This window comes from Polistes canadensis, unplaced genomic scaffold, assembly GCF_001313835.1.
Source record: "Polistes canadensis isolate GaletaPanama2010 unplaced genomic scaffold, ASM131383v1 scaffold_32, whole genome shotgun sequence".
NCBI classification, from domain to species: domain Eukaryota; kingdom Metazoa; phylum Arthropoda; class Insecta; order Hymenoptera; family Vespidae; genus Polistes; species Polistes canadensis.
Window position 1 is genome coordinate 949,491 of NW_014569579.1, and position 27,394 is coordinate 976,884.

The 27,394-nt window shown below is 30.9% G+C and overlaps 1 protein-coding gene across 6 annotated transcripts in view; it reads left to right on the forward strand.

The window, feature by feature from the left end:
• Positions 1 to 76: 76 nt before the first annotated feature.
• The window catches only part of LOC106784209 (guanylate cyclase 32E-like), a 77,204-nt gene continuing 49,886 nt past the window's right edge, over positions 77 to 27,394 (forward strand). For 3 of the 6 annotated variants that reach the window (XM_014743509.1, XM_014743504.1, XM_014743510.1), the window contains exons 1-3: positions 77 to 437; positions 776 to 1,351; positions 18,701 to 18,823. The gene's annotated coding sequence lies outside the window, so the exon portion shown is untranslated. Of the gene's footprint in view, positions 438 to 535; positions 708 to 775; positions 1,352 to 18,700; positions 18,824 to 27,394 lie in introns of those variants that run through there. The other 3 variants (XM_014743506.1, XM_014743507.1, XM_014743508.1) reach the window with 3 other exon arrangements.

Sequence of the window (27,394 nt, forward strand, 5' to 3'; positions counted from 1 at the left end):
AAACTCGGCGGGGGCGTGGTGGCGCCACCTGTGCGGTAGCAGGTAGCACTAGGCCCCTCGCGATCATGTGTTTGCTTCAGTATGTTGCGGCCTCTGCTAAAGTGCGGTTGTATTTGTGTGGTCGTTGAGTGATTGTTTTTTTTTCGGTGAGGATGATCGTCATCGTCGTTGTTTCTTCGTCAGTCCGATCATTATAATAATCGGCATTATTTCTTTAAACGCGAAGCAAATAAATACGTCAATTATATTAACATAATAATATAAGAAGTGTAACGTGTAAAACGAGCCAAGGAAAAAGTAGCGAATCGAATCGATTCGATAGATCGCAAGTGTGTTCGACCTCGTGACCTTCGAATCGTCCGATAATATACGCGAATCGTGTTTTGTCAGTTGGTACGCGAATCTCGTTCTAAGGGAGGAATTATTAAAAAGAAAACGTAAAGAAACAGAGTGAACGGAAGAAAGAAAGAAAGAAAGATAGAAAGAGAAAGAGAAAGAGAGACACACACAGATAGATAAATAGATAGATAAATAGATAGATTAAAGAAGAGAAACGATCTATTTTTCTCTATAGTGTGATCTTATTTCAATTTTTCTTTATTTTCGTAATTCTCGTTAAGGAGGAAGTTTCGCGGCACCGAGGCCACGTTCTTCCGCGTTCTCCTCACCTCGAATAAACGCACGCGTGCGCGCGCGCGCGCGCACAAGTACGAGTTTCCTCTTTCTTGTTTCTCCGCATCTCTCTCTTTCTCTCTCATTTTCTTTCTCATCATAGTATAAGAAGAAGAAGAAGAAGAGGAAGAAAAGACAAGGGATACTTCCCCAATCGGTCGAGTGAGTGTTATCTTCATATGTTTTTTCGTGGTAACTTCATCGGATATACCATCTACGCGTGTACGTAAACATAAATATTTCAACGAATTAACTTCATTAAGAAGAAGAAAATATAAAGGAAGAAAGGAAGAGAGTACAACGTTAATAATCGAAGAAACTAGTGTTTCGTTGGTGTTGCTGGTGTTACTGCACGTAAACCTTCATCGAATACTATCGTCCGTTTTTCACTCTTTCTAATATATATATATCTCTCTCTCTCTCTCTCTCTCTCTTGCTATCTTCCGGCGAAAAGCAGAGAAAGAAAAAGAAAAAGAAGAAGAAGAGGGAAAGGACCAAGTTCGCCGACTTTTTCACGAGGATGTCGAGGTAGCCTACCGAGCTCCCTCTGAGCCCTCGCGAAGATACATACTCGCAAAACACATATACACACGTGTACGGAACACACATCGACGTAGCACTCCACTCTCTTTCATCCGCGGGATTGGATTACCATGCTGGACACGGCCACGAGTCACAGGTAACAGAGAACCGTGTGCGCACCCTACCTATCTCTTTCTCTCTTTCTCTCTCTCTCTCTCTCTCTCTCTCTCTGGCTCACTCTATTTCTTTGTTTTACTCTTTATCTCTTTTCGTTCTCCCTCTCTTTCGATACACACTCCTTCTTATACTCATTCTCCTCCTCCTCTTCCAATCTCTATCTTTTTCTTCTCTCTTCTTCCTTCTTGTATCGACTTGAAGTCATCCTATTCTTCTCTCTCTCTCTCTCTCTCTTTTTAGTCGACTATATCTGTCCATCCTTGTCGCACTCATTCGTATACTCCTCTCCGCCATCATCATTTTCTCTCTCTCTCTCTCTCTCTCTCTCTCTCTTTCTCTCTCTCACGGTCATGGCACGTCCAACGAAGAAGAAGAAGAAGAAGAAGAAAAGAAAAGAATCTTCGTACTCTGCTACCACGCGACTCTCTCGACTCGATACATCCGCTCGACTTTGCCGCCTCTTTCTCTCTTTCTCTTTCTTTCTTTAGGAAAGATATCTCGAAGTCGTCTCGAGATCGTCTCGAGATCATGCGGATTCGCTCTCTTTTCTTATCTTCCGTTTTTCTGTCTCCCTTCCTTTCTCTCTCTCTCTCTCTCTCTCTTTTTCTCTCTCCCCCCTCTCTCCCCCCTCTCTCTCTCCTCCTCCTCCTCCTCCTCCTCCTCCTCCTCCTCGTCCTCTTCCTCCTCCTCGTCTCTTCTTCTTCTTCTTCTTCTTCTTCTTCTTCCTCCGATCGAGAAATTCGAATCGGGATGCCACGAGCACGCGTTCTCGGATGCTTTCTCACGGTTTTAACCCTTTGCACTCGAGCTATTTTTAGACCTGGTTCTCGGCCAACTTCGATTTCTTCTTTCGATAAGCTCTCGCGTTACAGACTATATAGTGAAAGCTCGAAACCTATTGGATCTATCTATTTATAATGGTTGAAAAAAGATTATTCTTTTTTTTTTTTTTCGGTTTCTCTTTTTTTTTTCTTGTATATTTTACTGCTAGATTGACAATAAGTTTAAAGATTTTTATCTACTCTCGTTATTTTTTTTTTTTTTTTTTTTTGTATAATTTTGAGCTTCTTTCGAAAGAGATAGAGAGATAGATAGAAAGTCACGTATTGTGGACTTTACATACGTCATGTGTACATACAGATCTACATACATATGTAGTACTTATTCGAAGCGAGACGTAAATATTTGAAGTTCACTTTGAATTGTATTCGACATGGCAATAGTTATAAGTGAGTGTGCATGTATGTATGCATGTACACGGACAAGAGGTTGCCTATTTGATTGTCCGACTTATTGAACATGTGTCCCTTGTGTTCAAATAATTACGAAACAAATATAATTAAAGCTAAAATTAAATAGACAGGTTATTTTCTAATTAGTAATTTTTGTTTATATAATAGTCGATTATATAAAGTATCTCAGAAAGCTGTTTCACCGAGATAAAGAATGCAAAACAAAAAATTGATATTGGCTTATCAATAGAATTTACAATATTTGGCTTTTTATTTCAAGATATGAGTTATCTGTTGCAATGTGTCGTTAAAAAAGTATTAACCTACGAATTATTTTACTCGCGAAACACACACCCGTGAAAATGAAATTATATAATTCTTCAGAGTTCGGTAAAGCGACTTTTATAACACACATCTTGTATTACAAATAATAATTACTTATAATTTACTAATAATACACTTATCGTGAATTAGAAAAGTATTAGAAATGAAATGATTTCTATACAAACATTGTTACTATAAAAATTTTACTTTGTTTCTTGCAATCTTCTGTTGAAGCACGTTAGAAATGTTTCCACTTCATTCTCAAGTATTTCACCTCTCAAGAAATAATGTTTGGCTTGCTTTGGCCAAAGATAAAAACGATTAACAGATGATATTTATTTCGATTCATTTCACGATGAAAGGAGGACGATTATCGCGATTAATAACGTATTATGTTTGCTATTATATCACTTTTCAATGATCATCGTACCGATATATACTCGACGTTATCATTATCATAACGAACATCGATAGGCGCCATCATTACGAAATCATTCTCGTCATAATTCATTAACACGTTTCTTTATCTAATTATATAGTGAGAAACAACACGTCGATGAGTAAATCTTTTGTATAAATATATTTTCCTTGTCATAATCATTTAGAAATGATAATTATCATAGCTTATTATAATATAGGACGTCCCAAAATTAATTAAAGATTTGAATTAAATAAAAAACACAGTTATTTTTTCGTTACATTGTTATTTTTTTATTGAATCGTGTAAAGTACACAGTACAGAGTATTATTACTTCACGGTCAAGAAACTTTATTTGCTTGGTGCCTTAACGAGCGATAACTCTTCGACGTTTAATCGTTCGGTTCGTCACTCTGACGAACTTTCCGGTGCAAATAAAAGGTCTCTCGATTGTCTGGATTTTTAAGTCAAATATCTTCTAAATCTTAAGAAATTTTGTGAATATGTCCATAATCTTATTTGGACATTAAAATGATCTCGCATTAACGGATCATTTCTTCTTATCATTTCAAGATTTCAACGAAGTCATCTTTGATTTAATACTTAAATAATTAAAAATATTATTATGTTGAAAAATAATACTGATTTTAATTTACAGAAAAAAACATATTTTTATGTTAACCTTAAAACTATTAAATCCATTTACATACATGTTTATTTAAAAAATATTTAAAAAATAATTTATTAAAAGTATAATTATAAATCGTATTTCATATTCCTATAAATGCACTTTATAATATTTCTATTATATCGTATAAATATTTAATGTTAATAATACTTGTATCGTTTTATTAATAAACAGAGCGTAAATCACTTTTTTCTTTAGAATCTTGTTGTTTATTATGAAACATTTCGGACAATTAACGAAAGAGGTTTTCTAATTAAACACTCGCAGAATGATAATCAGGAGAAGAAAACATTGTTTGTTTCCTATCGTATCTGTTTACTCCTCGTCAAACTACGTTCAGTATCTTCATAAACACGTAGTAAGCAATACAAGTCGATGATGTTGAGAAGACGAGAATATAAACTTTAGTCTTGCTTCTGCTCAGAAGGATAAAGGTTTCCTTACTTTCTTCTGCTTCATTGACTATCTGGAATCCGAGGACTGTTCTTTCTAACGCAGTTTTTTTCTCTCTCTCACTCTCTCTTTTTCTATCTACCTATCTATTTATCTATCTATCTCTTTCTCTCGCTTTTACAAAGTTTACATAAATAACACGTGTTCCTTCGTAGGATTGATAGTTTATTTTACATACTTGTTATTTGTTTGTTTTTTTTTATTCTAAACAATCGATATTTTTTTTTTGTTTTTCTTTATAAGTAAAAGATCTTGTTTGATGTCAATACGTCTAAAAATATCCGACTTCTAGGATGTTTATAGAAAGGTCATTTATTAAAACATGCAAACTATCACTAATGAATAGTTATTATCGCTAGTAATGAGTATGATATGTATTGTAGATGAAAAAATTGTACTAAAGATAAACTCAAGGATTTATATGCATGTATACTTCCATAATTAATGATTAATTATTTGTATACGGGGTGTATCTATAAAACCGGACAGGACTATTCAAAATTTCGCACTAATTTAATGATAATGCTTATATTAAACGATACCAATAATTTTCCTTTAAAATTCTTGTATATTTGTAAAAGAAACTAATTTATAGTCCGGCCAAATTACTAAACGCACATATTAATCAATTTCTAAACTCCGTATAATGTATATACGTGAAAGATATTGTTCGTTAACAAATTTGTCACTTGTACTATTTTTGGTACAAACCTGAATTTCGTTTTCTTGCCAAGTAATATTTTAGTCAATGATGAATAAAGTAAAGGAAAACAATTGTTGGCATCAATATGATAAAGTTTTAACATTTACTCTGCGAATAAATAAATTGATATGTCATGAAAAAAAAAATAAATATGTAAAAGTAAGATTTGCTAATTATTATATCTGCTTAAAAACAGCTTAGTAAGAATGTCTTGTTAATTTGTTGAAAAAAAATTGTACGAATGCCATTAGATATTTAGCCGAATATTTATATGTAAGTTATATTTACATAATATGAAATATTATTTGAAAATAATTATAATATCTTAACTGTTAATAATGTATGCTAAAGATAATGTTTGGAAAATTTCAATCAGTTTGCAAAGTAACGAAAACAGAAATAGAAAGAAAGAAAGAAAGAAAGAAAGAAAGAAGAAGAAGGAAAAGAAGCAACATCGGAATCCAAAGTATTCGTGCCTTTTCGCGACCTCTTAACAGAGATTTACTTAACGGAAAGATAAACCGAGAGGAAGGAACGTAAGAGGCTTTCTATCGGGATTCTTTCTCGCGGCACTAACGACCTACGAGAGCCACTATGAGATTGATTTACGTCGATCCGATGACTCTCGCGTGGCTTCGTGCACAAAGTTTCCTTCGAAAGAGCTTCCTCGTTCTTTCGAAACGAGCCTGGCCCGAGTTACTTTCATTTCCTGCGGTCCAATATTTCTTTTCAATCTGACAATTTAATTACATCTTATTTAATTACATTAATTACACAATAAACGAAGACGTTGCATAGTATTTTCTTATTACGAATCAAAAGTGTGTTAAAAAGGGAGAAGAGAGAGCGAGAGATTTATTTTTAGTTAAATAGTTTCTATTTATTATATGTATATTATAAAAAATTCAATAATTAAATATTTCTTTCTTCTTTTTCTTTTGTAAATAATAAAAATTGTTTTTATAACAGCGAAATATGTGTATGATTTTGGAGATTGGAGTTTTTGGATTTTTATATTTATATGCTTATAAATATATTTATTATCAAAATTTTATATTTATTATTAAAAATTAGAGTTAACGGCTTTTTTTTAGCTACGTTGGATTACTATTTATAGATCGTCGTCAGATCACTAAAGTTAAGCAACGTAAGCACGATTAGTAAAATAGATGGATAACCTCTTTAGAAAAACAAAAATCGTGTGCTGTTGACTCCAGAGAGGCGGTAACAAGACATTCTTTGGTAGTATTATATAGTATTTGGTAAAAGGGAGAATAAACAGGCACACTCTTATTATTAAAATTTGATAATAAAATTACCATATGCATGATTAAAAATTATAATATGCATAGGGATATATGTATACACATAATAAATTTTACACATTTAATTATGTAAATATTTTTGTTGAAACATAAAGATTATAAAAATGTTTAATGAAATATTAGAAAATTCCTAATTACAACAAGTTTCCAGCAAATTCACGCAAATTTTCCACTTTACCTATTCCCGAATCGAATAACGAATATATAAATCTTAGCTCGAGTGTACGTTGTGTGAATAAATTGATCATCCGACCTTGATCGATCGTGCCTAAGACTTTATTTTTCCAATCGTTTTACTTACGTCACGATATCGTTCTTCTTCTGAACGATTTATACACATTGTGTATTTATAGATATAATCGATCGGTATTCGAAGAAGATCAATTTTTTTCAAATATTCGCACGTGTCATGCGGATGTACCGTTACAAAAGAATCTCTTTGTAAGCCAAACGTGATATTTGTGTATGTCTCCCTCTCTCTCTTGCATATACAAACTGACAGTAGAATAGCTTGAAACTTTTTTTAAACACCGTGTAACATTAAAGTGTATTCATTAAATTAATTTCTTATTTTATAGTTTAATCATAATGATGTTTGTAAATTTATGTTCAATTGTATGTGAATGTTCTTTCGCTATAAATATAAATATAATTAATATAAAATATAATTACGCTAATACGGATAAATTGTATATAATACGAATTATTTTATAAATAATAAATAACATTAGGTTACAGAGAAGATTAGAAAGAAAAGAAAGCAGATTAAAAAGACAAAGATACGAATAATTTTTATTCGGAAGAAATGTAATTCCTTTTGAAAACCGGCTCATCCATGAAATATACAAGTGTGCATACGAATTTTTTTGCTTTGTGACCTCGAGACGTTAAAAAAAAGAAATTATCACAGAACATCCACGATTATTTTTAGTCTCGAGTGTTATCTTCGCGATAAAAGAAGAAGAAAAAGTAGAGGAGGGAACAAAAATGGGGATTTCTAGCTGGTAGAAAATTCGAACGTAATCGAATGAAGAGATTTTAGTTTCTATTAATAGACTAACCATAAGAAACCGGTTATTTTTCGAGAGAATTAGAGTTAATCGTCATATAAATAAAATCCTATCGACGAGTTGTCTAACAATACTCGTTAAGTTTTTTTCTTTTTTAAATTCAACAAAATTTGTGTAAACTATTTCTCTCGAATTTATTTTTCTATTTTTGTTTATTTGTTATATTATATTTTCTATCTTTTCGTCTCTCTCGTTTTTTCTCTTCTACATAATTTGCTGCTGAGAATATCAATAGATATTTTCATCGGCAAGCTTCGTTGGGTTTCCAAACATGTTATGATTAGGCTAAAACAAACTTGCAGAAAGTCAATATGTATACGTTCATATGTGAAAAGTTTAATTAACCTTCAAACGAGTTGTTCGAATATAATATTCGAAGGCGTCGTTCGTTCACGGAAAAATCGTCGATTCTTGGAATGGATAATTTATTATTTTTTTTTTTTTTACATTCTTTTTTGTTCATTTTTTTCTTTTTTTTTTTTCCTATTCTTATTCTTTGTCTGACGCGACTTATCAGAGAGACAGAGAAAAATTAGCTTTCATCTTGTTCGATCGGAGGTCGTCTCTCAATAAACATTCTTATGCGTGTGGTTCTCAATGTAAACCGTAAATTCTATCTTATACATGTTAAAAGAAACTCGAGAAGAAACGAAGAAACAGCACTCGGCTTTGTTAACAAGCTTTAATTATTTCAAACCTCGTACGTTAATCTCTCAAACGCTGTCGAAATACATTTCTTTCTCGTCCTTCTTAAGTGTTACACGTATGCGATCAATTTTAATTCGTCAAATCCATTTATGCGACAACACGACGAGAATCAATTGTTTAAAAGAGGGAATAAGAGGATCGTCTATATAATTTTTTCTATAAAATAAATCATTATTCTTCGTTCTGGTTTAAACGATATCTTACATTTATTGAATTTTTAATATTTTTCATTTTATTTCAATCTATTATTTATCATATATTTTTTATCTCATCTTGTATTATAACTTTGTTTTTTTTTTTTCGTAAAGAATAGAAAAGCAAAATCGATAGATTTTCTAATTTTATTTTTTTTTTTTTCTAATTTTCAAATAGATTTAACAACGTCGAACAAATAGTAAAAATGTTTAAAGATAATTGACACGTCTTGACAGTTTCTTTTACACGTATTCTAAGAACCAGCTATTAATAAATATTTTCTTTTTACTTAACTTTTTCTTTCTCGTTCAACAAAAGAAAAAAAATATAAATGAAAAGAAACGTTCGCAATGTTAGACTGTTAGACAGGTCAAGAAAAATTTCCACAAGCATTACTTTTGTATAATGGTCAAACAAATCATAGTACACAACTTTAAGTCAATAAATTGTTCTTTTATAAAAAAAAAAAAAAAAAGAAAAAAAAATGAAAATACATAAAATTAGGCTCGTTTAGACTACTTATTAGAGAATATGTTTAATACGAAGAAGCACGAATATCATGTTGTGGTCTCTTTGGCATCGTTCATCGTAGGATTCAAAGAGCTTGGAAAGAATCATTCAAGTCAGCTGGCAATATAATGCGATGGCCTTCGCGACTATCGAACGTTAACCCGAGTAAATGAACGAATGTAAGAGAGGAGAGAATCATAGTTGGAGCAATTCCTCAAGAGCATGAAAAGTGAAAACGCGTCATCATTACAAACGCAGCAATTTACGTAGCTCACCTATCGTTCAGAATACATATTCATTTATATGTTCGATTCTTCTTTTAATTCGATTCGATATAAAAAAAAAAAAAAAAAAAAAAAAAAAAAAAAAAAAAAATATATAAGAAGAGTGAAAGAGAAGGAGAGAAAGCCAGCCAGACAAAGTTGAGAAAAATACCTAATTAAAATTGTCGAGAGAGTTATCTACTATTAAACACATGTATAATAAACTTATATATATATATGTACTTATGCATGTGAGAAATTGTAACGGATATTGCCAGTCATGAATTATTTATTTTCTATGTTTTTCTCTCGTGTCATGTCTCTTTATTAGAATCTCTAATCAATTCGATTACACGAGTATCTGTATAGTTAGAGCTTTCTAATGAATTTCCTAATTGCGATTGCAAATGGGACATCTCGTTGAAAATATTTATTCTTTCGATTAGAATTACTGGAGTATCTATAAAAGAAGAAGTTGATTAATTAATTGATTAAAAGCTACATTACATATTAGAAATTAATTAGATTTATCGAGAACGACAATAAAATAGTGATTTTTTTGTTCTGTTTTTTTCTTTTCTTTTATTTAATGTGATTTCATGAAATATGTTCTACGAATGTGAAATACGTTTATAAAAATAGAATTTTATCTTTATCAAACAATGTCTCTCGTAGTTTGTTATGCAAGACTCTACATCACTTAGCATTCTTTCCTTCCATTTGCTTGCAAACTTAACAACTCGATAATATTTACTAAAAACTGTGCGACTTCTAGCGTTTAACTTTGTTCGAATTCGTGAAAAATACAGATCGTTATATTATCACTTTTATTTACGTACTTTTTCAAGTATTATACTTTTTGTGATGAAGTTGACCTTTTTTATGACGCCTACGAAAAATATTATAAAATATATAATTTGTAGTATAAAACTTTTACTGATATAACTAACTATATCATACTAACGATAAATATAATAAATCAGTAGATAGCAATAGTAGATAAATAGTTGATAGTAAATAAATCAATAATTAATTTTTTGGTGTGAAAGATAAAGTAAAACGTTAAAAATATGAATATTTAATTTGCTTATGAAAGTGATAATTAATAAAGTAATTAATTAGCCACATATATATGTCTCTTTACTAATTTCTTGTACATTGAGAACAATATTGAAACCTATATAATTATACCTACACAATATAATATTACCCCTATACATATATACAATTATTTGTATTTAATTTGAATAATCTTCTTTAAATAATAAAGTCAATTTAATATATGAAAAATATCGTGAAAATATTATTTATAACACATACATACACACACACACACACACACACACACACACACTGAATTAAAATGTTGTAAAGTACTATATAAAATAAAAATTCTATTTTTATTCTTATAAAATTCTATAATGAATAGTAATTCGGCATATTAGCATATTTTTTCTATTGTAAATATTAAAATTTTTAAGGAAATAGAATATTGTATACATCTACCAGCGTATAATTTTCTTGAGGTATGCCACAATGATCGATGGAAATTATTCTTGTAATGAAAAATTAAAAACATTCGTAAAAAGAAAAGAAACATATCACAATTAGTTTTTATTTAATGAATATTCTTCCGAAAAATTTTTTTTATTCTTACGTTTCTCGCATTTAAATCGTCCTTTATTCCACTCTGAAAAGCTTGAAATGCGAGAGAGGGAAGATTCAAGTAATGTGCTTTACATCGAATAACAACGCGTTGAACGTAAATAAGCATTAAATAACGAGAGTGCTCTCACGTGCAACAACCATCGACGATGACGTAGTTTGGAGAGCCACGCGAGATCACGAGCACGATGTTCCTTTCATCTGAGAACTCGATTAACGATCCAAGGATGCGTTTAATAAAATAACGTGACACTACTTATCGTTAACTTTTCCCTTTTTCTTTTTTTTTTTCTTTCATCGAAATTTTTCATTGATTATTATCTCGTATTATCAAGGAATAATAATGTTCAACGATATATTATTGAACCATTTCGTTATGGCACGTTTATAACAAAACATGATAATTGTGGATCAGCCAACGCGTTATTTATCAGTCAACATATAAGTCGTACATGAGTTTTCATTTTCCAAGGACGTATATATACGCTATTCGAAGCGAAAGAGTTATGAAATAATCATTACTGGTTTTTAAAATTAGTAAAAAAAAAAAGAAAAGAAAAACAATTTGAAAATTATATTCTAATGAAATGATCTAAACGATTTAAACATGTTCCCGCTGGGATGTGTCACCGGTGGTGCATGCATGGTTGTCCTATCTAGCAACTTGTACCACTAGTAGTGTAAGCATGATTGTCCCATTGGACAGCTTGTATCATTCGTGATATAAGCGTATTAATTCAATTCATTTAATTCAAATCAGCACCGTCCGGTTGAGAAAAATACAAGTAATAGAGCCGCCTGACGCAGTGACATACAAAATATGATTCCATGTTGAACGTGTTATGGAAATTCTCTTTTTTTTTTTTTTGTTGTCAGTAAAATTGTTATAATTTCGTTTGAGAGATATACATAAATTCCTACTTATAGAAATAACGAAATCGTGTGTTAAAATCTTTATTTATATCGATAAAGAAACATTACGAATAGATAATCGAAAGATAAATCAAACGTTAAACGAAAGTTTAGATAACGGACATTGTATCCAGTTACTAAAATAACTCAGAAGTTATGTCGTCGAGGTATATACACATATGCTTATTAAATCAACCTGTACTTTGCGTTATCCATTTTCTCGTTTGCGAAACGAAATACCAAAGCGACTCAAAGTACTGGCCGGAGGCTGAAAAAGCAAAAGAGAATCCCACGTAGGTTTGTGCGGGGAAGAGAGAAAAAGAAAATTAGAGAAAGACAGTATTGTGAAGCTCCTCAAAGAAGAAAGAGAAGTGCGAAATATGTGCACATTCTCGACAACGATCGTCTTCCTACCCTGGAAATCCAGTTATTTTTCTTAACTATAAGGATGTGTAAAAGAAAAAAAAACATATATACACTATCGATGAAAATTATTTTATAACGTAGAAAAATATTGAACATTTTTAGAATAAATAATGGAAATAAATAGCCAGTTCGTTTTATCTTAATAATTATAAAGTCAATTCTTTTTTTTTTTAATTTTTAACGTATTGTTAATTCACTGTCATAATTACCGACACATTTATTCGACATATATATATATATATATTTCAATTTAAGTATATTTTAATGAAATATTTTTGACTATAAAAAAACAATAAAATAAAAATAGAAAATTATAAAATGTATAAATCGGTATAAACTCTTCGGACAACCAATTATATTGGATATAGAGAAAAAGAGAAAGATAATACGATGAGAGCGAAACTTATGCGAATCCTCGATCCTTTGTTTTCTTGTTCTCTTGTTCATCTCTTTATCCGTTCTTTGCGGAGAAGAACGACGATGAAAATAACCCTATCAGTATAGAATATTACAGCACTTCGTGCCGATCGTGAGTAAAAGAGGAAGAAACGAGCCGAGTTAGTGTTAAAGTTAGAGTTAGAACGAGAGAAAGAGAGACAGAGAGAGAGAGAAAAAGAAGCGGAAATGAAAAAAAATAAGCATTTTGAATAAGAGAAAAATAAAGATTTATTAATAGATACACGGATAGATAAATACTTTTATCTTAATAATGATATTGAAATTGATGATATTTAATTGTTCAAAAGAAAGTATGATAAATAGTTTTAAAATAGAAATAAAAAAAAGAAAGGAAATTTTTCAGTATATGCATATATAAAGAGAAAAGAAACGATTAAATAAAAAATGAAAATTATCGTGTAATTTAATATAAAAGAATAATTTGGATACTAACATTTAACGTGCTTTATTCGTTTATTATTGGATTAACAAAATGAATTTGAACAGTACATTTTTACGAAGGCACTAACCGTTCTGTGTATAAAGAAATAGTTAAGAAAAAGGGTAAGTAATCTTTCATAAAGATAAATCTTGGTGCTTTGGTTGACAGAAACGATAATTCAAGTACGTACGCGATAGTTGACGTACTCCTGCTAATGAGAAAATCAAGTTTCACTACGAGTACACGCAATTACGTAAAACCAACTACTGTGGCCGATTCGAGAACATTTTATTAGCGGGTTCGAGAAATTTATGGCCATCACTTCCGTACATGCACTAATTAACTTTTTGTCTGTTGAAAACAATAGTTTCTTTATTGCTCTATTTGTCACCCGATATTATCCAATTTAGATTACGTAATATCTATTAACAAAAGCAAATTTATTTAACACAAAAATCAAACTTTTTAATTGTAGATATTTATGCTCGATATTATTCGCTTGACAATAATAACTTTATAATCTCCGTAATAAACAATTTATATATTATCTTCATTAATTATTATAGTTCTCCATTTATTTATTCGACGTTTCTAATGTTTCTTTATATATATATTTAGCATTTTATTTTTAATATTTAATCGAAAATAAATATCATCCATTCTTTTATATTAATCGATCGGAAATGATTTATTATCGGATTCTATTACCGAAATAATCGAATTATTAAAATATTTGTAACAAAATTCTTCGTTCTAAAAATGATCTCGATGAAATAAATATATCGAATGATAAACGTAATTACGCTAATAGTATTAGATAAAAGAGACAATGAGATAACGATCATTAGGGTCGTGAAAATCAAACGAAGAGTAATAATCGATGGCGTATATGCATTCGCTTGAAAAGATTAACAATCGGAAGTACAAAGTCGATGTGCTCGCCGCAACTTATCCAAGCCACATCTGGTTCTAATGTCTTCTTCTTCTTCTTCGCGTCGTGTCATACGAGTGTATGCGCGCGCGCGCGCACACGTGTACGAATGACACACGTAAGTATACTCGAGTCTCTTTCACGGACAAGAGTGTTCACTATCTCACGTATAAAAAGGAGTAGGAAGTATGTTGTACGTTGCCAGCTTGTCTGCCAAGAAAGTTCGTGCCGAAGAGTTCCGAAGTTTATCGAGTTTTTCCGATTTCATTGGAGGGGAACACACGTGTGTGTATTCCCCATATGAGTATAATATTTTTCAATATATTTTATTTGTATGTGTAAGCGTAGATGTCTTTCTTTCTCTCTCTCTCTCTCTCTCTTGCATAAGGAATGTATATACGAGGCCAGTTCCATAAAGTCGTTGTAAACGTCGATTACGCAATGACGTAATATAATAATGAACATTGTCTCTGATGGTGGAGAGATTCCAACGTATATCTAGTGATTTCTTATTAACGCGCGTTTGTAAGACCATAAAAATGTTCTTTGGTATTGTCGGTGTTTAGATAAAAAGGTAATAATCGTACAAAGCTAAGTCTTGTAATATTATATTTGTATTAGGAATATATATCTTATACATCGATATATTGACAATTCTAATTGAGCGATTGAAAAAGAAAAGGGTAAAATAAACGTACCTTTTTATTTTTTAAATTTAAGATAAGTATCAAGATAACTTGAGATGAACATTATTAGGAATTCATCTTAAATATAAGTTTAAATTCTAATGTAAATTTTTAAAAAATGTTATTTATATACCCCTTTTCTTTTCGGTTACTTAAAAATCAGTATATTTTTGAGATAATATATACAGATGCACATGTTTAAAATAGAAGACATGGCGAAGGTTAAACAATTTAACATTTCAAACAAAATAAGAACATGTCGTTCACATGACGATAACTCTCTGCAACGCTATGTAACTTTGAAATCGCACAATCACGTATCTTATTTAATATTTTTTTGTGTGACAAAATTATTAGTTTGTGTCCGAAGGTTAATACTTTAATTCTAACATAAGTTATGAAATAGTATAAGTTTCATTTGTTTGTGTTATATAATTCTATTTTTTAAACACGAACGCATTTAAAAAAAAAAATACCGCTTATACTCGTATTATAAATGTAATTGTCTTTAAAACTGGTTAATTCTAGAATTAATGATGTAGATTTCATGAAATGTTTAGTTCACAATTTTTTAACATTTTTTCCTACGATCTAATTACATATTCACACAATGATTGCGTATAATTTCTATTAGTTGGATTAAAAAGAAATATAGAAAGAGGGAGGGGGAAGGGAGAAAAGAAAAAAGGAGGAAATAAAGTAAAAAAAAAAAAAAAAGAAGGAAAGGAAGAAAGAAAAGTTGTCGATCGGCTTGGTTGTAAGAAACTGGGAGTAAACTAAACCTACCGGTCCTACAGCTGCTTGCCTTCGTCTTCATAGCTACTACTATTACTACCACTACTACAACTATTCCTACTACTACTACTACTACTATTACATTATACTATATGTTATTTGTACACCTGCAAGAAAATTATTCATGTATTTGTGAAGATCACCTCACGGTCCCTTTTATTTTTCTCTTTGTTTTATCCGATACATCGTGCTTAGGGATAGTAAAATAATCCACGCCCTTTCTCTTTCGAGTCTCTTCTTTGGACCTACGTGGGTGTTCTCTTGCATCTTTCACATACACAAGTACAAATAATATATACGCGAATGTAATATTCATATAAGTGTAAAAAATATCTTTTGCCCGAAGCGTACCAACTAATCGCTTCCTTTCGTGTATTTTCTTTCCCTTTATTTCTTTAGTGTGCTTGAATTATACTTAAGCTGTATACGTGTGTGTGTAAAACGTAGTTTGGCTCGTTCATTCAGAAATCGCGTGTGAAAAACGCGCGAAAAAAATGAACACGTGAGAACGAAGAGAAAGGATCGAACAAAGTTTCTGCCGGCGGCTACTATATTTTGCGGCCCTTGCTCGTGCGAGTTATTATCGTTAGTGGTAGCGGAGAAATTCTTGAAAAAAAAAAAAAAAGAAAAATGTAAATTTTACTTTTTTCTTAACTTTTCTTTTTCTCTTTTTAACGTGTCACATCTGTGAAATCTTAGAAAAAAATGTATTAACTTTTTGTTTTGTTTTTTAACGTATCATCTTGCGCTTTACGTATAAGTATATGAAATTGTTCAAAATAATTTTCAAGAAATTTCAATAACAATAATTCTCATATATAAATGAACATTTTTTGATAACATATTTAATATATAACATATACCAAATGTATTTATCTATTCTACAAAATTCGAAAACTTACAACATAGATTTCGTTGAACGTTTTGTGTTACATTTTTTTTTTGTTTTGTTTAAATCTCATTATTATATACTGACGTAACGATCACGTATAAGTTTTATTAAAAAAACTAATTCACATTTATATCGCTTTATTTTATTGTATTTATTTATTTGTTTAATTTGTTTGTGTTTTTTTTTTTTTTTTAATTCGAACAGAAATACTTCTTTTGATCAGTAAAAAGACAATATAAGAAGAAAAACGAAAACATTCCAGGGAAACTCGTGTGCTTTATTTACACGAGTAAGACCCGATAAGTCTTCCATTACGATAACGAGCGTAGAGAGACAACAGCTTATTACCTTTGACGGCTGAAACGAGATACTCGCGAGATAAATCTGATCCTTATGCTCTTTTTATTCTTGCCCCTTTTCCTTCCTTCCGTTTATAATCGAACTCGTAACTCGCATTTTTATCGCTCTACCGAGCCGGTTGCGTAATTAAAGGGTGATGGTTCTTTCGAAGAAGAAGAGAGTACGGATGGGGGAGGACAGATGAAATTAAACGAGATCGGAAAGTTGTTTCTTAAATATATTACTTGTATATTTCTCTTTTTATCTTCTTTCTTTCTTTCTTTCTTTTTAAACATTTTCACTGTAACATTGACTCGTAACAACTCACGTGATTCATTTTATATATTTATGCACACATTTATAAAGTATGTATAATCCTATAATGTATCATGTTTTATTTAAAATCATTTTAGAAAAAGAATTATTATAAAATAAGCATTATAAATTAATAAAACACAATGATATAAACATATAATATTTTTTACAAAATTTATATCTAAATTTACACACTTTAAATTATACTAAATTTATTATAATATAACTTGCAATTGTTTAGAATTACAATGATTTTAATCAGTAATAAAATGATCTGTGATTGCAATATAATATATTAATATAATAATATAATATTATTTTTTATTTCTCATATATTAATTTCAATTAAAGTTGACTGTTTCTTGCTTTATTTTATAAGAAAGAAAGAAAAAGTGAAAACAAATCGATTAAAATCGTTGGCGTGCCAATGAAGGCTGACATAATCCGGGACTGTTGTAGTCCGAGCTCGAACGTGATTAGAAATCCGTGAGTGTCACCTTAATTGACGTAATTACGTTTTACGGGAGTGACTGGACATGATCGAGCTTTGACAGGCGTGACACGCGCCAACAGGTGTTTTCTTGTAAAAATGAGAAACACCTCGAAATAAATACCGAAGTTATAAATAATAAGCTTACATACGTTTTTCTTTCATAGAAATTTTTTCAACGTTCGTCAGCTTTTAAAAAGAGGGAGGGACACTTAAATATAAGTATACATGTGTAACGGATAGAAAAATAAAGTATGATCGTTAAAGCGTAACAATCATTTCTTTAAATAAAAAAAACAATCTAGATTAATTTTAAATTAATGTCATCATCTGATTAATCTTGTTAAAACATTTATTTTACAATAAATCTGTGTGCTCCCTAATTCTCGTAACAGGGAAATATTAATAAATGCTCCGCAATGTTTTTTGGTGAAGTTTTTCTGACGCGAGTCGATTTATCTTCCTATCGAGAATTTCCTTATGGCATATAACTCTGATGAATCGTTACTCAAAGCCCGTTATTTAATGCAATCACTCGTTTGATACTAATAACGTTGCATTTTCTTGTACGCGAAAGGCCACCCGCCCTACGTCCTTCGCCGCCTATCATCCTTCGTTCTAACCTTGTGTCCTTGCCATTTAGCACCCTGCGCTCAATAATTTAATCGAGGATACTGTTCTTAACATTTAAGTGTTTCTCTCGCGTAAATATATTATCCATTTTTTTCATTCTTTCATTAGTTAATTTATTTACAATATATCGATAACTAACGATTTTATCTGTAGGTAATTTTTCAATGTTCTTAAGACTATCAATGTCAAGGCTGTGAATATCGGTCGGTTAACTTTTTGTTCTCGTTTTTCCAAGATATTATCAGTTGTTTCTCTCTTTTTCTACTTATTACAAAAAATTACTTATAATATCTTCTAACACGCACACGTTTATTTTCATATATATATATATACATACGCGTATCAATATTAATTTATGCTCCATTATCAAGCAAACATTCAATATCTAAAGACACACCCACGTCTTTCACACTCTAATACACGCACCAATGATTTCCTTCGTATTTAACATGTAACATTGTCGATCTTGATTTCAGGTGGCCGTTAGCAGCAGTTCAGGGTGAAACTGTGAAGAGTACGGATTGGCAGCAGTATGAATATAAAATAGCACTGATACATCGACTATCTTACTGCTGAGGCCATTTTGCCATGTTGTTTAGGTAAAGATTAAATCCAGAATCGATCGATCATTTAAAAAGCTCATTTAACTTATTATATTCATGCATATACACGTATACGCACGAATATGTACATTATGTGTATGTAAATGTTGTATTTATTAGAAATTAATTAATGTTATTTTTATTGACTTAACGAATGATAGGGTGAACCATCGGAAATAAATTAGAAAGGATCAAGATGTGTTTTCAATAAAAAGTATCCTAATGCGATGATTAATACTTTTTCAAATTAATGTTTCAGATGGTTCACTCTGTAGAAATATTCTTTAATTAAATTTTATATTTATATATATATATATATATAATTCAGGATTAATAATATTTTTTATTAATATCTTTTTCTGGATATATATTAGGTTGTGCGGAAAGTAATTTCGTTTTTTCTTCAACAGAGGACTTAATTGTATTTTTTCACAGCCAACTTCACACTTAAGCCGCATTATCATTATATATTTTAACAGCTGATATAGCAAGGCTTGCTTGTGAAAAAGTTCGATTGATTCTACGCAGTAGTTTTTGTTTGGTACCCTTTCAAATATGGAAATGAAAAGCAGCATTTTCGGCATATTTTACTTTTTTACTATCGAAAAGGTAAAAATGCTGTTCAACCAAGAAAAAAATTATCCGATATGCATGGAGAGAAGATGTATTGATAGAACGCTAGTGCCATAACTGGTTTGCAAAATTTCGATCCGGCAATTTTGATATTGAAGATGCATCACGTTCTGGAAGGCCAGTTAAAGCTGATGAAGACACAATAAAGGCATTAATTGATGTAAACCGGCAAATAACAACTCGTGAGGTCGCTGAGAGATTAAATTTATCGAATTCGACCGTTCATGATCATTTGAAACGCTTAGATTTAATCTCAAAATTCGCTATAAGAAAATCGTCTTTCATTTTCATAAAAATAAATGAAACTATATTTTCCGAACAACCAAATATATATATAAGCCTATTATAAATTTATAGAATTCAGAATAATAGATATGTGAGAAATAATTATATTTGATTTAATTTTAAACGAAATATACGCATATGAAAATGTTCAATTGATTGTTATAAACAAATCTAAGTATTTATTTCTAAATAATTACAAATATATATCTATTGTAAAAATCAATTCATGAAATATCTATTGTCTAGAATTGTACAAATTTATAATTTAGAGTATCCTATTTGAAATGCAATTATTTTCTGAACTATTCCTTACTCAAAAAAATATTCATATCAAATACATTCTTCGGATATATATATGCATATAATTCGTGAAAAAGACTAGCAGCTTGTCGTTCTCAAGCAAACGATATTATAAATACATCTTATCGATGAACATTGCCGTGCTATTTTAACGAGTTATCTCGAACTACGTCCGCCATGAAGTTGCAAACACGTCCGATTTCCTCTCTTTCTTTCTCTTTTCCATTTTTTATCTTTCTATTTTTTCCTCTCTTTCTAACTTATAAAAGAGCACAAACGTGACGTGGATACGATGAATATGCGAGAAACGAGAGAAGAGTGTAATACTCAGATATTACGATCTCTACGCCGCGGCCGCATAGAACTAACATGATGAAAAACCGCGAACGATGTGCGCACGCGCGTGCGTAAACAGACTCTGTATTCTCGCGCAAATGAATCTAGAGATCCACCTCAGAAAGAGAATCACAACACAACATGCATCATACTGAATATTGTAAATCTACAAGTACATTTGTTTTTTTTTTTCAAATATTATACAATTTTTTTATTTATCTATATTATAACTCTCGTAAAAAATTGTTTAAATAACAATTCCTAATAATTTGTCATTTTTTGAATTAAATTTTGAGTATCGTGTTAACGATAAAATATATTGAAAATTAATAGAATGTAAATATAATTTTAATGTCTATATATTTAATTAATTTATTATCTGACATTAAATATAATTACAATTAGTGTAGAAAAATATTTAAACAAAAAAATAATAATTCCCATTTATAAAATCAAAGTTTTGCGATTTAAATTGATTTATAAATATTATACTTATGTCATTTTGTTATTATTAATTAATATCCTTTGTGATTACTCTACAGAAGAAATACGAGATTATTTATTACTATTATACTACATGCTTGAAACGAGATTTTAATATTATTGTGTCATTTTACTATCCTTTTTACGGGTTCGAGTAATCTTTTTACGAACATCTTCTCACATCTATTCAATACTACCAAAGAGGTCGCATCTTTTTACCGCCTCTCTGGTTTCAACAACACACAGTATTTGTTTTTCCGAACGGATCACCCATCCATTTTATTAACCGTGCTCATGTTGCTTGTCTTTAGTTATCTGACAGGAAATAGTAATTCAACGCGACTAGGCCGTTGACTGAAATTATAGTACTAATAACTTCTTGATTGAGAATAATAAAAAATAAATAATTATATACATTTTATATAGATAAGAAAAAAGTGCGTTATTAAAATGATCTATTTGTATTATTCGTTATTATGAAATTTTTCTCTCTTAGCTTCCTTTAAATCACAATATATTTATACATAGGATACATGCCTACATTTATAGAAACAGAGACAAGGATAACATTATAGGAATAAATTGTTTAACTGCTCGAAACGTTACATTGTATGAGTCGACTCCCACGAGTAGCAATTCAGGTATCAGCACGGTCACTTGACGTTTCTTAAATTAGAGACCCCTAAGCGCCCACGCTGTGAACTCTGATGGATGGCTCATTCGAGAACAGAATGACAATGACTCGTGAAAAAAAAGGAAGTTCCGGGGTGACGGGGAAATGATGTTCTTTATTCTCAATAACAATAAACTTATTCGTTCGTTCATTCTGTCCTATAGAATATTAACAGATTAGAATTTCGTTATTTACTGTGAAATGTAATAAATGATCTTATATCTCGTATCTGTGTGATAATAATTACGAAGAATATTAAATATTAATAATCTTATATGAGATAAGTATAATATTAAAAGAATTCAATTAAAATCAACCTTGACAAAAAATTATCAAAAACGATAAGGAAATTAAGAGTAAATGAAAATAAATTTCTTCAGAGGATCTCTTTGAAAAATTGTTTAGATTAAAAATGTATATTTAGAAATTTTTATCACCTTTCTCTTATCATTTTCTCTTTTTTCCTCACTTGTTTCTCGTTTCTTGGAATCGTATAACTAATTGATTCGTCTTAAAAAAATTGTTCGAGTAATATCAAGACTGACGCAAAAGTAATTAGATTTACGAAAGCGAAGAACCTTTCACGTAAAACGTAAATGACGGAAACTAATTGTAAGTCAACTAACAGTAGTTATTTTATGGTAGTTATAGTCGAATTTATTAAAAATTCAACTATACCGTTAAAAATTTGCCGAGAAAAATATTTTTTCCCTGCATAATAGAGAGTCTCGCGTAGTCGCATAATTTCGATTCTCTTTCATATCCGATTAGGTAAATTTCATAAAAACATCAACTTGGAGCTCGTAAAAAGGTCTTACAAATAATTTTCATTCCATACTTATAGTTAAATGGAAACGTAAACGCGTACATAAATAGGCATAGTTATTATCGCAACGAATTAAATTGACAAAAAAAATACGAGCCAATTGAAAATTAATATCAGCCATGTGTATAAAACGAATTAACTAATTTTTGAACTTTTTAATACGTGATTTAGTTTTATTAAAATATATATAGAAAAATATATTATACTAGTTATTGATATATAGGTACACTGGATATAATTAGTTTATCATAATATAATAAGAGACTAAATTACATAACGTTAATACATTTCAAATTTTAGAATTCTGCAATTACACATATTTAAGGATTAAGGGAACGAAAACAACAATAAAAAGTCATAAAAGCATGTCAGAGAGAGCAAACTCGCATTCATATTCTTCGAACATAATCGCACAATTATTCTCTGAAGCGATCTAGAAGAAAGCAAGGCATTCTGAGTATCATTGAAATATTCTCGGAAACGTTAGAAATAAATAGGGGAAAAAAGTATAGACTTATAAAACGTGTACAATAGATACAATTCATTATCATACGCGTTGAGTTTGATCCCGAATAATAGTTGTTAATCGTTGTTATAATAAAACGTTCCAGTTCGAATTCGATATATCAGTTATCTCATTTGTTGTCGATTAAAGCTGAACGAACTAACGAATGATCTTAATGAGCAGCATTCTCTTTCGCGCATGTAATCGTCTCGACTGATTTAACGAGCACCATCTTTTTATACTTACAATCGTGGCTAATAAGTGTCATTGTTACTAAATTAGTGCTCGCCTCGTTCGGTGAAGAAGAAGAAGAAGAAGAAGAAGAAGATGATGAGATGAAATAAGAGATGAAGAAGGGGGAAAGAAGTAGTATTATACATAGTGGCATAGACCGGTCTGTGATTCTAACAATTGAAATTCGCCACCATTCGTTGCTCTTAATTGTGCTTATGTATAGAGACCGCTCACATTACTGGCCTAGAAGTACCGAAATAGACGTTTACATCACGTGCATTAGAAAAACGTCACTGCAGTGGCTCTCAATCTAGCCATATCTTTCATTGGAACGTCTTATCTTTAATATATTGTAGATAGATAATTAAATAGAATTTTATATTTTCAAATTATGATAATAGATAGACACAAAAAAATTAACAAATAGATAATATATTTATTTTGTTTTTTAATTTCTGTTCTTATTAATAGTTAATCGATGATAAAGATTTGTTTCTGTTCATCAGAACGATCGAACACCTGAACAACCCCTTTTCATTCTCCTTTCTTCTTTACCTCATTTCAGCTCAGCGTTATTTTCACCGCATTATATATGTTTTTATTTTTCCTTTTTTTTTTCTTCTTTCCTTCTTCCTTTCTTTCTTTTTTTTTTTTTTCTCATTGGTTTCCAACTACTGTTGCTCCTGAAGGCGCATAGTATATCGCGTTACATTCATCTATGTAACTTTATAATGCGGTCGACTATTTCCCAGTCCCAATCGTAAACCGCAACGTCGTGTGTCGGTAGTCGCGATCGACTCTAGCACATGCTCTCAAAGTGGTCGGAAACTTGGCGGATCATTTAAATATTCTCAGGCGTGCGAGTGAAAGAGAGAGACAGAGACAGAGAGAGAGAGAGAGAGAGAGAGAGAGAGAGAGAGAGAGACGGGGGAGAGAGAAGGAGAGAGAGAGAGAGAACTTATGATTTACGCATGGTTACGTAACAAGTAACATGAATTACGGCCGAGTCAAGCAAGTGAAATTAGAAATTCTATGTGTCGGAATAAATGATCGTTATTTCTTTCTCCGTTGGTGTAAAAGTATTCCGTCAGCCGTGCCTTTTTCGCTATGGTGAATTTCATTTTCCAAAGAAACGGTAGTCACGATGAATTTTATTTTTTGTTTTTTTTTTTTACATCTTATTTAGTTGTTTATCACTATCCTCGACCATACTTATTTTTTGTTTTTTGTTGAAAAAGAATTTTTTAATTTTATTAAGCGGTCTGATTCATTGGTCTAATTAAGTTAGCGATCAGTCCATCCTAGATTAAATTATACTAAAACAATTTAAAACTCTTTGAACTTGAAAAATTCTTTTTTTGTCTCGATTATTGATAAATAAAATATAATTAACATAAAAGAAAATTTGTCAGGAACGTAGAATTAAGATATACCTCCCCTAGTGGAGGAAGTATTAAAAGTTACGGGCTTAGAAATACGATATTCGCATAGATACAGCAGTACATGGAAAACTACCTGCGGTCCCGGTTTATTGGTACAGGACATATAATCGCAGTAGCAACCCGCGCAACAAATTGAATCGCCTGAGCCCTAAATTTCAAACACTCCATTTCTGGAATATAATGAACATTTTTAGGGATGGGCCATAAAACCACACACACAAGGAAATAATATTTTCCTTAGTGATAGGACAGTCTAAAATTATCACTCGTGGCAAAATATTATAAAATTCCTAGAACTGGCAACATCCTGAGTAACAAAGTTCAACAAAAGCTTTCCTCTCCCTTTTGATCACAGTCATAACCTTTCCTTGAAGGACATCAGATTTATACTTATACAACGAATAAGGAAAACTCACGACAAATGAGGCAGGTTCCTCCCTTCCGTAAAGCATTTTTTAGGAGGAAACTTCATTTCCTTTTCCATAGAACACATATATAAAGGCATCATGTTTCTTGCTTCTTCATTTATTACTTGTTACTTATTACTTTACTTATATTTATTGTTAATATTGCCTATTACTTAGTGTTTAGTGCTTATTTGTCATTAACTTTACTTCAGCGTTTTATTCGCTTTACTCTTCTTCAATTCTAATATCGAGTGTTACAATTCTATACCAATTCCGGTTGTAAGGTAAGACGTTCCAGTTTAGGCGTCATACTATCTATTCAACATTTGTGTAAATAAAATTGAACATCCAATGTATCGATTTGTTGAACGGTAACGCTTAAATATAATTTTCATTTTACATTAGTGTTAATTGCTTACATAAATATAAAAGAAAATAAAATGTAAATATTTAGAAAGTATACATTACTATCAATCAGTTAGTTAGTAGTCCATATCGAAATATTTCAAGTAGCTTTAATAACATTAACGGCATATTACTCAATAATTATCGATCATCTGCTAAGCGCATCATCGATTTTATGTTAATTTACGCGCAACGATGCGCTTAAATTAATTGCACTTATTAACGCGTTTATATACACCTTCTCTCAATAGGTATATTTCCTTCTCGATTGCACGAAAAACTTTCTTTGTCGAAAGGTGAGATGCGTAAACAAAAAAGTACAATTTTATTCTAGAACGATGTCAAGAGAAAGAGGAAGAGAAAAGAGAAAGAGAGAGAGAAAGAAAGAAAGAAAGAAAAAAAAAACGTTTATCATCGATCACGATCTACGATCATTTATATTTTATATTTTAATTTTTTTGACCTTTGGTTATATTCTAACGGCATAAAATTTCCGTCGTTTATCATCAAAAGTCAGAAAGTAGGAAGCACATAGGATTCATGGAATTTGTAATTTTACGACGGAAAGTCATTCGGTATAAAATAATGATCATGATTTATGATCGACGATCGTTCCTCCTGTCGCTTGATCTATACACATACACATAGATAAGTACGATCATAGAGAAATATCACGATATAACTGTACTTCGCATCTTGTTGATCTCGTAGGCAACGTTTATATGTTGAGATAAAATCTCAAATACCCCAGAGATTGGTCGAAGATCGGTTGAATACTTCGAAATCATTGGAAAATCGATATACGTATATATAATATACTTATGTACGTACGTATACACGCGCGCGTGCACACACACACACACACATGTCCTAAGTTTTTCCGGTCAAACTACGGGAGTATATTTTACAAGTACAAATGAGAAAAAAATGTTATTTGAAGTTCGATTAGAAATGCATTATTCCAACGTTATTACAAATAACATGATACTGTCCTAAATAACATTCTTGATATTTGCTCAACGTTGTCTGCTTCATGAATGCATTTCCGGTGGATTTTAAATGGATGTTTCCTTGCAGAATATGAAAGGTCAAACGTGTTTATATTTCTATTTCAAAATATTGAATCTTTTAAATAAAATAGTGAGTCTCGAAAAATTGTAAGAGTCACGTATTTGAAACGACTTGTCAGTATAATTGTTCTGTAACGTAAAATCAAATTAAAAAATTGAGATATCAAAGTGGCAAGTGTATTTTCCAAGAAAAGGGATATACTGTTTGTGAGATTCATTACGTATACGGGTTTTGTAATGGAAATTCTCGAGCAACCGTATGAGAGTATCAGCGCAGATTTTCCTATAATAAAGAAGTTTCTAAAACAAATTTTATATGACATTTTTTTCTTATTTCAAGTAATAGAATAAACTTCCAAAGTTTGACTATAAAAACCTAAGGATAATCTGTATATATACATACACGCACATATATATACTATCAGCTCGTTAACTAGACGTGAATAATTTTGTAAAGCTAAGATTGGCTAGTAGCCAAACGAAATCCGGAGGAAGTGAAGGAGAATGTTTATATTCATTCGTTCAGTTTATCGCAAAATCGACGCGTTCATCGAGCGAATCGGCGTATATTATCGTAGGACGTGGTCCAAAAAGATTCTGGCGCCGGCCGGCGTGAGTTAATTGAAGAGAACGAAAAAAAATGGTCCCTGTAAAGATCGAATATTCTCGCTTATAGTATTTACCTATCTCTTTCTTTCTATAAATATATATATACATATAAATATATATACACAAGTGCACTTATACGAACACATACAAGGAACATCCTGTTTGACTTCGAGGGAAGCATAAATGTTGTTGAATCGGAGAACGACTTCCTCTAGGAGAAAGACACAATAACGTCGATGTCGGATGAATGAGAAAAGAAACACCTTGTTAGTTGCTTTTGTTAATCGTGTTACTTATGATATCTTGAAATCGTTTCCGGAAGCAACGAACACATTCTCATATTTTCCTAGTATCCTTTTT